This window comes from Littorina saxatilis, linkage group LG1 (assembly GCF_037325665.1).
Source record: "Littorina saxatilis isolate snail1 linkage group LG1, US_GU_Lsax_2.0, whole genome shotgun sequence".
NCBI classification, from domain to species: Eukaryota; Metazoa; Mollusca; class Gastropoda; order Littorinimorpha; family Littorinidae; genus Littorina; species Littorina saxatilis.
The window spans coordinates 73536037-73555041 of NC_090245.1; the positions used below are offsets into that span (position 1 = coordinate 73536037).

At 39.2% G+C, this 19005-nt stretch overlaps 1 long non-coding RNA gene across 5 annotated transcripts; it reads right to left on the reverse strand.

Moving 5' to 3' along the window:
* Nucleotides 1-593: 593 nt before the first annotated feature.
* LOC138978478 (uncharacterized) lies at nt 594-17356 on the reverse strand. Of its 5 annotated transcripts, XR_011459698.1 has the most exons (9): nt 17070-17353; nt 16044-16195; nt 15644-15714; nt 14211-14311; nt 10913-11015; nt 5385-5508; nt 4460-4571; nt 3241-3354; nt 594-2711 (listed from the first exon to the last, which is right to left on the reverse strand). It is a non-coding gene; the product is annotated as an uncharacterized lncRNA (long non-coding RNA). The 5 variants fall into 5 exon arrangements; XR_011459704.1 differs by lacking the exon at nt 15644-15714 and having other exon boundaries at nt 14186-14311; nt 17070-17356; XR_011459699.1 differs by lacking the exon at nt 15644-15714 and having other exon boundaries at nt 16033-16195; nt 17070-17351.
* Between the last annotated feature and the right edge of the window lie 1649 nt (nt 17357-19005).

Genomic DNA, 19005 nt, shown 5'->3' on the forward strand with positions numbered 1-19005 from the left:
CAAGTACTATAGTATACTATAGTACAAATAGTACTATAGTATAGTACATTACTGTGTACTATAGTACTTTGTGGTAAATGTACTATAGTATACTATAGTAAACTGTAGTACAATTAAATGTACTATAGGATTTTGCACGCTTTTGTACCACACTGTACTATAGTTTACTATAGTAAACTATAGTTTACTACAGTACATGTACCACAGTTTACTGCAGTTTACTATAGTAAACTGCAGTACAGCGTGGTATTTTCGTAGCAGTACAATTGTACTATAGTACTTTTACTATAGTTTACTACAGTACAGCTTGGTATTTTTGCCGCGGTACATTTGTACTATAGTACTTTTACTATAGTTTACTATAGTACAGCGTGGTATTTTCGTAGCTGTAAAATTTGTACTATAGTACTTTTACTATAGTTTACTATAGTATACTGCAGTACTTTCTTGTAAAAGTACCATAACCTTCCAAATTTAACGGGACGTAATTGTGACCCTAATTTTTGCTGAATCAATTGTTTTGTGTGAATTGAATGTGTGCGTGCATGATCAGGCCAGTGGCTGCAGTCACTCTGTCACATTTGGCAAGAAAGTAAAGGTTCATCACATGTTTATTTTAATTTTTCGGCCGAGCATTAATAATCAAAATTATGTAACAACATTTCTAAATATCCACTCACATGTAAAAGACACAATTTGTCAATTAAATAATAATTTTAAAAAAGGTGTCTATCTTGCACAGTGAGTTACCAAGCTGTTGATTTTTGGTAAATGTCCCAAAGCAGAGACAGTTTTAATTCAATTTTGTTATAACCCTGTTAACCAGAACAAGTAACAATAAAATGCACAAAAGAGATTTAATTATTATAGCACTCTTCTTTGTGGGAATTCATCTTTAGCACAACACATATTTTATCAAAATTATCTCCCCTTCAGCCAAGTTAATTTCTATGATTAGCTTTGAAAGTGACCATGCCTACATGATAACATCAGTACATGAAAAAAACCTGTAACCTGCATCTGGACAAGAACCTAACTCTGAACAATCAAGTGAGACAATAATTGTCCCTATTATTGACCAGAACTCTACCCCAATCTGACCTTGAAATTGATTAATGCAATATATCAAGCTGACTTGATGTCATCCAACCCTGTATGTGTGTGACTTTACATAGAAAAAGTTATTTAGTTACAAAGATCTTGCTTCAAACACATTGAAAATAATACTATTTCTCTGTTATTATTATTTTTTTTTAAAGAACTCAACCCCTCTGTGAACTTAAAAGTTTATGAGGGTCAACTTGACATGGGTCACATCTAGAGGTCATCCAACTTCAATAGCCTGTGAAGTATCAAAGATCTAGCTTTAAAAACATTTCAGAAAAATATGAACACATGCTTTTGCAACACATCCTCGATATTTGTCAAAAATGTGGTTTTGAAAAAATGCCACATGTGGTCATGTTTGAAATTGATCAAACCATAGCAGTGTGTTAACTTTGTAAATTCTACCTTGAAAACCATCCAAGCAAACAACAATGTTCAATTCTGTCTACCCATTGTAAGTCAGCCTAATTAGTCACCAGGGCCGGAATGTATGTGTCCAGGTCTATCTTAACCCGGGATAAAAGCTTAGCTCGGTCTATCTATCCCCAGGATATCATCGATACTTTAGCGCAATGCATGAGTCGAGACTACAGAAAAGATAACTAACCCAAGCATTCCCCTCAATCTATTTTTGGCATGGGGATTTCCGAATCTCTGCGCATGATAGAATGTCAAGGTTGTTCTAAATTCAGGAATCCGCGTTCGAAAGGTGACGTCGCTCTGTTCTAAATGATCAATGTAGACGTTGACGTCATGAAAAGCGTGACGAAATGTTTTTTTGAACTGGGTTCCGGTCTTGTTCTCGTGCCATTGTTTTCTTCGCGTTGTTGTTTTCTTGTGCAAATTCACATTAGGTAAGGCAAAATGCGGTCCAACAAGGACATTTGTTCTAGGATTCAAGTGAAGTAAGTTGGAGGGAAAGGGAGGGGCTGGGTGGATCGCCATTTCGACTTGAAGTTCAAATTCGTTTTTAACACCGGCAGTGGTCACACAAATCAGCGCGGCAAAACCGAAAAGTTTTTAACAGTTCATATACATCAAACAGGTTATTCCTGTGTGTGAAAACACGGTTTCTTAGCACTTGAAGTGCGACCGCCGCCATGTTGTTTTTGAACTAACCCCGGGATAAGAGACTTATCAGTTCTCTATCCTCGACACATACATTCTGGCCCAGGTGAGTCAAAACTCACTGAATGTTCAATGGAGAGTATTCAGCATGCAACCAGAAAGTATATAGTGTGGCTTTTGTCTCTTTTTTCCAAACAGGGTTACAATCATATATGGCAATAATCAAATGCAATGTTCTCTGTCCTCCACATCTGTTTGATTTGTGATTGGTGTCCAGATTATTTGCTACAGGCATCTGATTAAGTTTATAGTAGCTGATGTCCGGTTCCCTTAGCCAGTGACATATGCTTTCCTGTTCTGTAACTTGTATTCATGTTCGCCGATGGCACCCGCTGAACAGTTCTGGTTGTTCTCTAATGGTATCTGCTTTGACGTCTGTAAGTGGTATCAAGGTCCTTCACCATGCACATATCTGCCGGGAAGTGAACAGGAGGCTCTCTTGCATATGACACCCACACCAGAGCATGGAATGGAACCTGCAATGACAGCAGTATGACTATGAGAAAGCATGCTAACTGAAGCAAATAGGGCCATACTTTAACACTTTCTACCCCACCTATGTTGACCAAGTTATCTTTAGCCGAGACCAGCTGTGCTGCAGCAGGTCACTCAGAATTGTGGTAACTGTGTAGGAACTGTGCTGGAATGCAGGCGTTAGATCGACATTACAGGAAGTGACTGTGTGTACAAATATATCTGTACCAGGTCAGATTGAGCCATATGAGTGGGTACGGATATATCCGTACCTGGGAGACAATGAGTTAAGAGAATGATAATGAAAGCTAACTTAAAAGTGTTGTGGCTTTCAGTGCATATCTAACTTATAAAACTAAGGGCTCCGAAACAGCTGCACCGACTGAGACGGTGGTGGTGGTGGGCGTTTGAAACGTGCTGGTGCGTGTGTTTGTGCTTGCATGTGTGCAGGCGTGAATGTGTTTATCAGTATATCTGTGTGTGTGTGTGACAATTTATTAATACAATAAATGTATATACATCTATACACACCCAAGAAGATAAGGTGCTCAGCAGGTCTGCACTCATGTACGTTGATCCATTATGTCGGAAACAGGCAGAACTGGATCCTCCACCCGACAGTCACTGCTGCAGTGCTGCTCTCGGCTATAAGCAAGAGAAAGCAGCTTGAGTGTTTCATCGCATATAATTCAAGTGTTTGCATACTCCATAGCACCCCCCGCGGGTTAGGGGGAGTCCCATATTGGTTGGGACGAGAAACAATTTACCCGATGCTTGCCAGCATGTTGTAAGAGGCGACTAACGGTTCTGTTTCTCCTTTTACCCTTTTTAAGTGTTTCTTGTAAAGAATATAGTCCATGTTTGTAAAGATTTTAGTCAAGCAGTTTTTAAGAAATGTTAAGTCCTTTGTACTGGAAACTTGCAATCTCCCAGTAAGGTCATATATTGTACTACGTTGCAAGCCCCTGGAGCAATTTTTTGATTGGTGCTTTTGTGAACAGGAAACAATTAACAAGTGACTCTATCCCATCTCCCCCCTTTCCCCTATCCCATCTTCCCCCTTTCCCCGGTCGCGATATAACCTTGAATGGTTGAAAACGACGTTAAACACCAAATAAAGAAAGAAAGAATACTCCATAGCGATTAGCTGAAACTAAGTTTTCTATTTAGCTAAAACTATTAGAGGAATACCAAAGGGGTGGCATATATGTCATCCAAAATGTAAGGCAATTTAAAGTGTGATTGACGGACAGAAGCGTTTCAATGATACAAATAGAGAACACTACATGGCCTACTGTGTGTTACCAGGTTTACAAAAGTAAAAGTGAATATTTCAACATTTGAAAAGCAATAAGTGTAAATCTGGTGCCACACAGCAAGCCATGTAGTATTCTGTTTTCATCCTATGTACCGGAGAGATAACCCATGTAATAACTAAACCATACACCCACATGTGGGAATATCATTGAGGTCATGTCAAGCTAGTCTGGCAGGGACCTCATATTCCACTGCTCATGATTACAAAGTCACAGATGCTAAGTCATTCTTGCAACACTTTTGGGCTTGCCATGAGAATGAAGTTTGTCTCGGAGATTTTGCATAAGCAGTGGAAAATGACATCCCTGTCAGGCATGTTGTTTAAACCAACCTCATTTACATGATAGACACGCCTGTGAAGAGATGGTTCATTTATCACATGGGTGGTATCTCTCAGGTAGGCAGAACAATATATCTAATTGCACCAATTTACCTCAAGTACTCAGCAGGTCTGCACACATGTTGATCCATTAGGTCAAAAATCCACCAGAACTCGATATGTTGCCCAAAAGTCACAGATACCGTGGAACCCCCAACTAAGGATCCTGAAAAAATAATTAAAAATGAAGAGCCAACACTTGTACAAATGATCTGTCTTAATTTGTACATACAAGCACATGCACAAATAAATCTGCTTGCACTATGCTGGCTTATAATAGGCATGTGTAATAAAAATGATTTTGGGGGAGCTTCTCGATTCAACGGGAACTTTTGTTGTTGTCAAAAGCAATTTATGCCTCACACATTCTCTCACTCTAAGACTGAACTATGCATTCAAAATAACAAAGGCTAGTTTGTGAAAAGACACTGATTTAAAACGAAAATTTAAAATCAATTATTATATAATCTGTTCTGGGGCTTTTTTCCAGGTCTTTTAATTAAAAAAAAAAATTTCACAAACGATAACGGACACATTTTTCAATCCAATGAATCTTTGCAGCACTGTTGGCCGGACAGAAATGACAATATGTTGACAAAGCCGTGATAAAACCATAGCCAGTCCTACCTTGGCGCAAAGAAGTATGAATGGTCTCTGTGTACTCTACGGTCTCTGAATGTGGCCCTATGTAAAGCACTTGCATGCTTTTCGCTAAGGCGATTCTTGACAGATTCTTCTGGATTTTAGCTTACTGATTTGCCGTAAATGTGTCTAAATTTATGCCAAAATGCAAACAAATCAGCAAAGAGGCATAAGCGAAAGAAAGCAGTTTGAGCTTCATGACTTAAACTTAAACCAGAGTTAGTATTGTGTTCTAGTTTAAACAATCCTTGGAGGGTATAGGAACTGCATGTGTCATACAAACTTTCAGGCGATCAAAGTGGGCCTTTTAATAATATAGATACAAATATGTACACACCCAGGAAGCTCAGGCGATCAGCAGAATCTGCATACATGTTGATCATCCATGAGGTCAGAAAATGAGCTGAAGTTGATCCTTCACCCAACAGTCACTGCTACAGTGTAGCCAACCATTTAGAACTCTGAAAAATATTTAAAGTAAATCTATTAAAAAGAAGAGCAAATATTTGTACAAAATATCTGCTATTGCATAATAATGAGGTTGTTCTTTGCTACGGGTGACAAGTGGGGGTCATGCTGCTCACACAAACATGCACATATTTCAATACAGTCCAGGGGAGAAACTGGTCACAAAGCACCCAGTACATAAAAGAGAGATAGTACAAGAAGAGCAAACGCTCGATCGAGTCACTTTCGCAGTTCTGAATATTATATGAGGCATCAGATGGACAGGAAGAAATTGCTATTCACAACACAATGAGTCACGTTCACATAAAATTTGAGCCCGGTCACTTTTATAGTTTCCGAGAAAAGCCCAACGTTAAGTTGTGTGTTGCCGAACAGAAAAGGCTAGTTATCTCCCTTGTTTTTCTGATAACGTTCGTAAAAGGCTACAGATGTAAATACTTTGATGTAAAGAATAATCCTACAAAGTTTCAATCACATCCGATGAACTTTGTCAAAGATATAAAATGTCTAATTTTTCCTTTGACGCTGACCTGTGACCTTGAAAAAGGTCAAAGGTCAACGAAACCATCGTTAAAGTGTAGAGGTCATTGGAGGTCACGACTAAACAAAATATGAGCCCGATCGCTTTGATAGTTTCCGAGAAAAGTCCAACGTTAAGGTGGTGTCTACGGACGGCCGGCCGGCCGGACGGCCGGCCGGACGGCCGGCCGGACAGACTAACACTGACCGATTACATAGAGTCACTTTTTCTCAAGTGACTCAAAAATCACCACAATCAAAGAAAATACTACGATCATTCAATACATGCGAGTTGTTCTTCAGTACTACTGACAGAAAGGGGGAAAAGTGGTCAAAATTCAAATCTTTAGTTTTGTTTTTGAAATATAGCTTTTCAGAAAGCAGAAATACTGCAGAAGCAGAAGTATCTGATGTACATAAGAAAAAATCACTGGTTCACATGGTTCTTAAATAATCTAACTTTTAAAGCTGGTTCTTGTGTGTCTGTGTGTATGTTTGTATGATGACGATAGGACCCGAAACGGCTGCACGGACTGAGACAGGAATTGCAGAGAATGTTCTTTGCCACTCGAGTCGTGTCATAAGGTAGATCTACTTTTGGAATAGTACATTTGAAAGGATTCTTTAAAAAAACAGCGGAAAACATTATATACCCTGTGAGCTATCGAGGATCCTCCCCGTCTGGGCTGTCGAAACATGGTCTTGTTAAAAGACGTTTTCAAATGGTTAACGGGGAGATACACTCGAAGCACATGTAGCGAAGTTACGTTGCCAAATCATGACAGATCAACATTTCACTACACAGATCGATGCACACAGTCGAAATAGATGTGACTTTCAGACGACCGAAGACTACTTACTAGCAGACGACAAGATCTAAATATTTAGATCAGTGAGAGTAATCCGTTGAAGAACAGTTGCTCCGCTTATTCGTCTTCAGTTAAGCTTATTTCCCCTGCCATAAGTTTCCTTGCAGATCTGCAGTCGCGTAGTGAAATGAACTAGTGTCATCGGAAGATTCTTCTCAGTCAATGATCAAAGCACAGTAAGTTCTATGCTGACAAAAGTCACTTTTGGAAAACACGACCATTGACTTCATTTATGAGCCCAAAGGTAACAATATCGACAAGAATGTACGCATTTGACATTAAATGAAACATTCATAGACAGTTTCCAACTCACCAGATCTGCCAAAGAGCCTTCATTCGTGAAAAACAATGATTTTAATCCGACAGGTACATGTATCGGAAACAATCTCTTGGTAACCAGCTGCGTTTCTCCTTCGGAAGCGACGTGACGGCGCCACATTTGTTTGTTTATGGCTGTTTATCGCGAAACAACACAGTTGAAAATTGTGTGTAAAATATCATAAATGTGTGGCGTGTAATCTCCGAATCAGTTCATTATCCGCGTTTCGATGGTAATTCAGTTAGCGTGGAGTTACTTTGAATCGAAGGCGAAGGTAACCTGCGTTGCATGTGGGACCGCGTGAGCAAATTTAATTGCAATATTTTATACAGGAAGTAAATTTCAATGATTCTGGTTCAGTCTTGTAGATCTGTTATGCAGTGTTTTGGAAGTGTATCTGCTTTTCTACTATGAAGCACATTTGGAGTGAAACGCTGATCGAAGTGGGGTACCCTATGTGGGACATCAGCCGTATGCAGATTACGCCTCAGAACACTCTCGCATTTCACAAAGACAACAATAATTTGCAACATTTCTAGGACTGCATCCGTTTTATAAGATACTATTTAAACAAAAACAGCACAAACACGACTATTATCAACAACACAGAACGGGAGGTAAGTCTTCAAAGACGCACCAAGTGTGCGTTCCCGTTTTTGGACGCCATTTTTGCTAGCATTTTCACAGTAAATCTTAATATTTCCATATTTATTGAATGAATTTGGTATTTTCTTGATTGTGCCGATTCTCCTATCTCTCTGTCATGTACTGGGTGCTTTGTGACCAGTTTCTCCCCTAGAATGTATTGAAAAATGCGTCCGTGTGAGCTGACCCCCACTTGTGACCAGTAGCAAAGAACAACTCATATGGTAATAATAAAATTTATTCTGAAAATGGTAGCAAATGTGGCGACCCAAAATGGAAAAGAACACTAGGAGTGTCTTTGCCGACTTACCTCACGTTTTATGTTGTTAATAACAATCGTATCTATGTTCTTATTGTTTAAATATTATCTAATAAAACAGAAATGTTGCCATTTATTAGTGTCTCTGTTCCCGCAGTGGGGCACTGCGGTTATGAAATTAAAGGCCCCTCCTGTTTTTGGAACCGCAGGAGCTTTCTAGTTTGCTGTTAGGTAGATTTTTGGTTCCTCTTTCCTGTCATGCTCTCTTTTTCTTCATGAATTCTTTTCTTTTTTCTGCCTTCTTGCTCATTCACCTGTATTTTTTCCAAAAATCTCTTCTCTTGCCGCTTGTCTCGCGATTCATGTATAGTTTAATCTGTTAGTGTTCTGATGTAAGTCCAGCAGTAGATAGGTTAAGCCTATTTTAACATACTGAAAACTGGTAATCTTCCAGTAGGTATTAATTTAGTTTTACTAAAGCCTGCTGGGACACAAGTAATGGGTTAGTGCATTTGTAAACAGGAATCGCTTGACAAGTGGCCCCCTTCATCCCCCCCTTCCTCGTCCTGATATGGCTCTGCGTAGTCGGCTGGACGTTAAGCAACAAATAAACAAACAAACAAATAGTGTCTTTGTGAAATGCGAGTGTGTTTCAAGGCATAACCTGCATAGGACTGATGTCACACTTTGAGTACCTAACTTTGATCAGCGTAACGCTCCAAATGAGCTTCAAAGTAGAAAAGCATATACACGACCAAAACACTGCATTCAAAATCTATAAGACTGAGCCAGAATCAATTAAATTTACTTCCCGTATAAAATATTGCTATCAAATTTGTTCATGCCGTCACACATGATGCGCAGGCTACCTCCACTCACACTGAATTACCCTGGGAACGCACTGATTCGGAGATTACACGCCACACATTGATATTTTATACACAAAGTTGAACTGTGTTGTTACGCGATAAACAAACAAATGCGGCGCGCTGTCACGTCGCCATGGAGGGAGATGTGCAGGTTACCAAGAGATTGTTTCTGATACCCGTCTGATTACAATCATCATTTTGCACAAGTGAAGGCTCTTTGGCAGCTCTGGTGAGTTGGAAACTGTCTATAAATGTTTCATTTAATGTCAAAAGCATTCATTCTTGTCGATATCTTTGCCTTTTGGCACATAAATGAAGTCAATCATCATGTTGTCCCAAAAAGACTTCTGTCGGCATAAAATGTATGGTGCTTCATTGGCTGAAAAGACTGGACAAATCTTCCACTGCAGGGATGTCGTTAGGCGTCGGACATCGGACATAGACCGATTTAGAGGCTCAAATGTCCGATTCACATAGCCGCATGGCGGTCAGATGTCCTACGGTTTTGAACTAAGCGCTGGCATTGTCCGATAAGAAATCAATTCCTTCGGACAGCGCGATATTCGTTAATGTTCCTTTCAAGATACACATTTTCAAAAAGCGACCAAAGCGACCAAGCACTCTCGCATACAGGTGCACTGAAGTTGTGCAGTGCGGATCTTGCGTTTGGGTGACACCCGTCTGCAGCACATTAAAGTTAGGAGTATGGGAGACAACTCCAACTGACTAAGTCTTGCTTCTGCTTTTGCTTTCAGTTCGAGACATTTTGACGAAGCGCACTGAGTTATGCCACCAAAAAAAATCTAAAGCCTGCCAAAGTTCAACAAAAGCTGAACACATTTGACTATTCAACGGCATCCTGTGCTACATTAGGGTCAAAAACAGGGGGAAACACGGCGAGTGTCATTCTTGAAAATGAAAAAATCCTGACGTCCTATTGAAATTTCTGAAAGCGGTCAAATGTCCTATTGATGCTGAATATATATCTAGGACATTTGTCCTTTTGGTATGAATTTGTAGCAACATCCCTGCACTGACACTAGTTGATTTCACTACATGAATTACAAACCACAGATCTGCAAGAAAACTTAAGTTGGTGTCACACGGGCGATTCAATCGTGAGATTTATTCCCGCGATCCAATCAGGAGCTGATCGCAGATCAAATCGTAGGCCAAATGTAGTTCAAACTTGTTGAAGATCGACTGTCCTTCCCTTTCTTTAAACACTCTCGTAAATCACAAAACATCTGCTGAACCTGTTACATGATAATTGTTATACTGACGGGCGCTGTGGCGTGGTGGTAAGATGTCGGCCTCTTAATCGGAAGGTCGAGGGTTTGAATCCCGGTCGCGGCCGCCTGGTGGGTTAAGTGTGGAGATTTTTCCGATCTCCCAGGTAAACTTATGTGCAGACCTGCTAGTGGCTTATCCCCCTTCGTGTGTACACGCAAGCATAAGACCAGGTGCGCACGGAAAAGATCCTGTAATCCATGTCAGAGTTCGGTGGGTTATAGAAACACGAAAATATCCAGCATGCTTCCTCCGAAAGCGGCGTATGACTGCCTTAATGGCGGGGTAAAAACGGTCATACACGTAAAATTCCACTCGTGCAAAAAACACGAGTGTACATGGGAGTTTCAGCCCACGAACGCAGAAGAAGAAGTTATACTGCATCCTACAATTGTACGTATGTGCTGCTGTAATTGAACCAGGCTCCTTTCTGTGCACAATTGGTTTTTGTTACACCTGTGTCAGAATGCAAAATTATCTCATATTTTTTTTAAACATTTTACACATAGAAAGAGCAGCCAGGTCGTTGAGGTTGGTATATTTCCTGGAAGGATTATCCTTTCCCGTGTAAAATATTATATTGGTCTCTCAAGTGATTTACAAGAGAGTGAAAACTGAAATACTCACACATGTTCACTGTCAAACAGAAGAGTGCAAATTGTTCCATGACATTTGCTTTACACCCTTGGAAGTCTCCCAATCATTCCTACTTGTTTTGCAGTTTCACAACCTGCAAAATAACAATCAAACTAAGGTAATGATCTTCTGCCTCCTCCTCAGTCTCTTTCTACAATAGAATAAAGATTAAAAATCTAAACTAAAAGAGTGTTTTAAAGTAGTAATTATATCAAATATAACTGTTAATCAAAACTGCACACAGTTAGAAATCTGTACGTATACAACAAACTTAACAAAAACGAATTCCTAAAGAAAAACTGCCAAAACACCTTTGAGAAAGAACAGTTCCAACAGCCAGGCTGCATATCTGCATACACAGCAGCAACAACAAACAACAACAGCTGCGAACGGTTACGTTGTCGAAGCAATGCTAATGCAGCAGAACAAATCAAATCAAAGAGTAAATCATACAACTGAACTTCGCTTGGACCAACGTACAGGGAGGGGGGGTTTGCGGTGTGTTTAGCGGGCTGCGCATGCAAACTGACACAAGATCAAGATGATCATGTGCCTGTGGAAAACACAAACGCAGACCAGCAACAACTAAATAAAGCGTACTGCACAAAAGACATCAACTTGATCAAGATATATATACATACTGCAATGACTCGGTGCTCTCTTGTAACCAGTAAAGCCATTATTATGAAAGAAGAAAAACTGCTCAATAGGAACAGGAACTTCGCTCGAATGTCGCCATTACGAATCGCAACGAACGCTTCTTTTCTTGACAGACTTGTCAGCTGCTAAGTCACATGACACATTTTCGATCACATGTCTTCTGCTATGATTACATTAGGGTCGCTTGGTTCAGCTTGATGCAAAAAAATGAAACAAGTCGCGTAAGGCGAAAATACAATATTTAGTCAAGTAGCTGTCGAACTCACAGAATGAAACTGAACGCAATGCAACGCAGCAAGACCGTATACTCGTAGTCCACCGCTCACGGCATAGGCAGTGAAATTGACAAGAAGAGCGGGGTAGTAGTTGCGCTAAGAAGGATAGCACGCTTTTCTGTACCTCTCTTTGTTTTAACTTTCTGAGCGTGTTTTTAATCCAAACATATCATATCTATATGTTTTTGGAATCAGGAACCGACAAGGAATAAGATGAAAGTGTTTTTAAATTGATTTGGACAATTTAATTTTGATAATAATTTTTATATATTTAATTTTCAGAGCTTGTTTTTAATCCGAATATAACATATTTATATGTTTTTGGAATCAGCAAATGATGGAGAATAAGATAAACGTAAATTTGGATCGTTTTATAAATTTTTATTTTTTTTTACAATTTTCAGATTTTTAATGACCAAAGTCATTAATTAATTTTTAAGCCACCAAGCTGAAATGCAATACCGAAGTCCGGGCTTCGTCGAAGATTACTTGACCAAAATTTCAACCAATTTGGTTGAAAAATGAGGGCGTGACAGTGCCGCCTCAACTTTCACGAAAAGCCGGATATGACGTCATCAAAGACATTTATCAAAAAAATGAAAAAAACGTTCGGGGATTTCATACCCAGGAACTCTCATGTCAAATTTCATAAAGATCGGTCCAGTAGTTTAGTCTGAATCGCTCTACACACACACACACACGCACACACGCACACACGCACACACACACGCACATACACCACGACCCTCGTTTCGATTCCCCCTCGATGTTAAAATATTTAGTCAAAACTTGACTAAATATAACAACTTTTATTGGTACACGGCGAGTAGGTGGTGTGCTTTCTGCCAGCTACTGAAGCCGCGCGCGAGGCAATGGGGCGTTGCTCTACTCTGACCTTTTATCGGCCACGCACGGTCCGATCAGTACATCCTCACTGTTATCTCCCACCCCCCCCCCCCCCCCTCCCCTTCATTTTTCTCCCTATGAATTTTGTGTGTGTGAAAACATGTAACAGACAGTCCCAGGATTCGTATGTTTAAAGTGAGATGATATGGCTATTGGTAAGCAAGTAAAACTGACCATGCATACAGCCTTTATCAAATTATTTTGTTACCTTTTTTCCCCCTCCAAACTATACTTTTATTTCAAATATAAAATTTTCGTTCTTTTTAGATCGGGCCAGGAACTCCACACGCAAATTTCGTATACTTTCGCCGGATCAGTTTTGAAAGTTCCCAAATGTAAAATATGCAACTATGATGCTAGTGACATACGATATGAAAGACAAAACAAATCCTTAGCAGAAAAAAACAATGCTTCAGCGGATGATGACATTATTCAAAGTTGCTGCAGAAAAACAATTTTCTTCTGCAGCGGCATTTGTTTTTCTGCAGAATAACCGAATAAAGTCATAATCCGCTAAGGATACAAAACGATAGGGAGAGAAACACAAAGAAAAAGAAGAAACAAGAAGGGCAAAGCCCATACGACTCACATGCTTGACCTTGACCTTTACATGACCTTGACCTTCAGGGTCAAGGTCAAATAACTAAATATCGCAATGACATCATACACTAAGAACTGCTTTACACATTTTTCCTACCAAAATACATGTGACCTTGACCCAAGATCAAGGTCATCCAAGGTCATGCAACACAAAGCTGTTAATTCAAGACATAGGAAGTACAATGGTGCTTATTGGCTCTTTCTACCATGAGATATGGTCACATTTAGTGGTTCACTACCTTATTTTGGTCACATTTCATAAGGGTCAAAGTGACCTTGACCTTGATCATATGTGACCAAATGTGTCTCATGATGAAAGCATAACATGTGCCCCACATAATTTTTAAGTTTGAAACAGTTATCTTCCATAGTTCAGGGTCAAGGTCACTTCAAAATATGTATACAATCCAACTTTGAAGAGCTCCTGTGACCTTGACCTTGAAGCAAGGTAAACCAAACTGGTATCAAAAGATGGGGCTTACTTTGCCCTATATATCATATATAGGTGAGGTATTCAATCTCAAAAACTTCAGAGAAAATGTGAAAAATGTGAAAAATAGCTGTTTTTTAGACAACATTTATGGCTCCTGCGACCTTGACCTTGAAGCAAGGTCAAGATGCTATGTATGTTTTTTGGGGCCTTGTCATCATACACCATCTTGCCAAATTTGGTACTGATAGACTGAATAGTGTCCAAGAAATATCCAACGTTAAAGTTTTCCGGACGGACGGACGGACGGACGGACGGACGACTCGGGTGAGTACATAGACTCACTTTTGCTTCGCATGTGAGTCAAAAAAGGGGGAGTGTATCAATTGAAACCTTTCTGAGAAAACAACCACCCAACCATTATTGAACTATGATGTTCTTCGTGCAGCAGGGCATAAAGCCATCACAAGTCCATCGTCAGTCCTCATCGAGGTGCCGGCTGTGGGGTGTGTGTAGAATCTGCGCAGAAATTAAACAGGCAACCTGAACAGCTGTCAAGCCATTATATTGTGATACACACACACACACACACACATACACACACACACACACACAGTAACTGTACACAGCATTGTGAAATGATTTAGAAGAGAGAGAGAGAGAGAGAGAGAGAGAGAGAGAGAGAGAGAGAGAGAGAGAGAGAGAGAGAGAGAGAGAGCACGCCAATGCAATCGTATGTAAGCATCATTTGGTGGTCGAAGCAATGTCGCGGTACACTGTGAACCTGTCGGTTACAGGATTTGAACCCCCCATGAACCCATGCACCAAAAGATAACACAAAAGGAATTATGACCGTTTTCTTTCTTTTTCTCCTTGTTAATTTCTTAGTGACACTGTTTTATGTATTAGGAAAAGCAACTGAGTACGGGGCACCATGTGTTTATTAATTCTATATTGTGCATTCTATGCATGTAATGTGTTCTATGCATAGAGAATGCATTCTATACGCATAAAATAGCTTTCTTTGTGCATAGATCTAGAATGCATTATCTGCCCACAGAAAGCATTCTTTGCATAGAATGCTTTCTATGTGCATAGAATGTATTCTTTAGTATTATGCATTTTGTATGTGAACCAACAATTCATTTGTATAACATAAATGTTTATTCTCTACGTCGAATTGAATTATATAACAGGGAATGACATTCTTTACATTGAAAGAATTCTATGTTATAGAACAAAATTCCCTGTTATAAAATTCATTTCTATGTTACAGAATTGATTAGTTTGTGATAATACTGATATATCAGTTATCACAGAATTTGATTCTTTGTGTACACAATAATATGAAATGTTCACAATGTATTCCATGTGTACATTATTCTTTGTGCAAAATGCATTCTATGTGCCGCGCCGCAATTCATTCTGTGATCACCATAGAATGCATTTTACAGATATAATTTAATTCTATTGCAATAGAATTAAATTCAACTACTTTTTTTTTTAAACAAAGAATCAAATTCAAATATATGAAATCTTACTCTGTAACAAAGATTCAAATCCTGTAAGTATAGAATTGAATCCAATGTATAGAACTACATTCTATAGCATTTATAGAATAATATTTCATGTTATACAAATAAATTCTTTGTTCAGATACAAATTTACGATTGACACAGAATGCATTCTATGCACACAATGCATTCTATGCGCATATAATGTTTCTAAGAACATAGAATGCCTTCTATGCGCATAGAATGCATTCTATGCATATAATGCTCAATATGCAATTAATGGACATATGGCGCCCCCATTTCACAAAGAAACGGAAAAAATGATTTTTATAGCTACTGTAGTTGATATTCATGAACTTGACGTAGTAGCTTTCACTCCAACGTGCTCTGTGGTATTCTGTTGGGAAGCTGCAAAGACCAAATGCAATCAGAAATCGTCTACTGATAGCGCAGCAGTAGAATCTACTGAAAGTGTAGCAGTAGAAGATGAAACTGTGAAGAGAAAATGATGTCGGTAGATCTATACACAATGACTCCCATCGTCCGTTTCCCCGTTCATCAACTCTCTCAGGGACATAGACAGGCACAAACACATAGTATACTAGGGACACACACACACGCCGCACACACACACACGCACGCGCGCATACTTCATACATTATCATTGAGTGGAGACCCCGAAGTAGTTAACATACATGTGTACAATCTATGATCACATAAACTTACATAGAACTTACCAGCTAGGGGTGAGAAATTATTCTGCCAACTTCAATTGAATGGTTCTGCGTCTACTGTGATTCACTTCTTATCTGTTGACTGGACGTAGATCTAACTCTGGGCGAGAACCGGGTGGCTGAACAGAGGTGAACACGGAGTAAACAGGGAGTGACTGCAAGCGAGATAATAAACTAAGAGTAATACCTAATATACTGGACTCGCAACGAAATATATAAACAAATGACAATGGACAACGTTTCGACCTAAAGGTCTTCAACAGGTAAAAAAAATGAAAACAACAATACATTTATAACAAAACGACTTATCAGAGAAGATGGCGATGCTTCACAGCGCATCGCCATCTTCTCTGATAAGTCGTTTTGTTATTTGTATTGTTGTTTTCATTTTTTTTTTAACCTGTTGAAGACCTTTAGGTCGAAACGTTGTCCATTGTCATTTGTTTATATATTTCGTTGCGAGTCCAGTATATTAGGTATTACTCTTAGAGGTGAACACTTCAAAGTAAAACCAAAGCTGTAAATCAGTCAACAGTGTGTTCAAACAAAAACAAACTGCACATCTTGCTTACCACACTGGGAAGATCGAGATTCGACCACATGATACATGTACACTTTGTGATTTCCTGATTTACTCCTCAACCGTTTGTTGTGACCTCCCGTTTGTTCACAGATCTAAATGCAAGGAATGGCATTTTCGGCTAGAGAAAAATAAAGATGTTGATACAATCTAATCAACCCGTACTCCTCTGACTGTGTTTTAAATACAACTCTTCAATCATAATTTTGCTATCCATTTTGTCGGACTTTCTAGCAGCAATTCAAACAGAAAATAATGAATGCATGTTGCATTAACTAAAAATATCACAAGAAAAAATGGAGTAGATCTAACGTAACTATGAACAAAAATGACAAGACGTTTCTCTACAACATGCCCACAAATGTTTGATCCCAGGTAGCACTCACATTAGGAAATGGGCTTTTGTTATAACATGGACACAAAAATTATATATATACTGTCTCACTTACCTTGCAAGTGTGAACAAACAAACATGAGTTGAACAGCGCGCTCTCAGACTTTAAAAAACAAAATGGCTGACAGTAACTCACAGTTGTCTGTTTACCGCATTTTACTGTGTGAGCAGAGATGAAGTGCTTGACATTCATTCTTGGAAAAGTTTCCAAAAGGACTAAAAAATGAAATTGAATAAATCATAAATAGAAAAACAGTATTATTCTGCAGATGTATTCATGTTACATGCACGTTTGCAAAATGAATAGTGCATGTCCTTCGCGCAATGATACGTAGTACTTTTTGAATAAAGTAGGGCAGTCTCCTGAAAGTACTACAGTAAGCGTAGTACTTTTACTTCAGCTGTGGTACTTGTACTTCACCAGGGTACTCTCGGTACTATAGTACAAAGTACAAAGTACTCTAGTGTACCACACAGTACTATAGTACATGGTACATTTACTTCACAGTACTATAGTACAAAGTACTTTGTACTATAGTACAATATGGTACATACTATAGTACATGGTACATTTACTGCAGTTTACTATAGTACAGGGTACATTTACTATAGTTTACTATAGTATACTATAGTACATCGTGTGGTACTTTTTCAGCTGGGGCATCACAGACGCGCTCTTATTGACAGGCGCGCATATATATAGTGTGGACAATTATACACGAGCGCTTATCGTTTACATAGCCTATTGTGATATATGCATGGCCACTATGATCATCGAATCACCGACCACTCAACACTGACTTGTTTCTACCACCCGGACAACACAAACTCCGTTGAGAAGGATTATCATAACACAAGTTATCTAAGCTTCAAGCAGGCTACTCCAGTCGACACCGACTACATAGTGGAAGGTCCCGCTTGGGGGATTACACACCGTGCGACGGGAGCGATCAACTGATTACTCATTACATGAATTATTTTGAAGGGTTGAAATCAGTCATTCCTTTTCTATTCAGATTATGGCCATGGGCCGCAAGGAGACAATGAGGTCATCATAGTTTCAGTAGACCGATTGCACATGAATGTCACAACGTGACATTCTTTCAGTCAGTCATAATAAACACAATTCACTACGTCAGTCAGTGTTTCATTCGTTCGAGCTTAAAACTACATCATTTGTGTTTAGATACATCTACAACAACAGTGACAACAAACGCGGCATGCTGGGCCGTATGTGTGTGTCTGTTAAGTTTTGCTACAACGGTCTAAATAATCAGACCTGTGATGCAGGAACTTTTTCGTAGGCATCCATAGAATGGTCTGCATGATGCGATGCTGACACACGTCGACGAGCACTGGCAGGCACAAAGACAAGAATCTTAAAAATAAAATAATACATTGTAGCCTACGTTGACTCTGGATAGACTAGAAAGTCATACCCGCACTGCTGCCGATCGGACTCGAACTGCACAGTAGTCAAGGCCGCTAACAACAAACCGGCTGTGCAATGCGGGATGCTTCAACAAACCACACACATGGCTGTATAAAGAGCGGGTTTAGCATTTTACATGATCTCTTATTTGAAGAGAGTATCTTGATCATCATCTTCACTGCACGTATCGTTATACAGCCTTCCATATCGAATAAGAAGCAAAAGCTTGGTGGAAATAGTTGACTGTGTTCTGGGGTAAAAACTAAAAATCCAAAGAGTGTATTATTACTGAACTGAGGAAATGTGGATTGGATGTGGGTGAATGACCATCTCAGTGGCAGGGGAATGGGAGTGTGCATGTGTGTTTGGTGTGTGTGCTTTTAATTTTCCTTGTGTGTGTATATATATATATGTGAGTGAATAAAGAGAATATAGAGAATATAAATAAAGAGTGGGCACAATTACGTGAAATTAGTTTACTTATATCCGTCCATGCATATTATTATTATTATTATTTTGTTCTTGACGCAATTATGATATTGTATATATACATTTGATG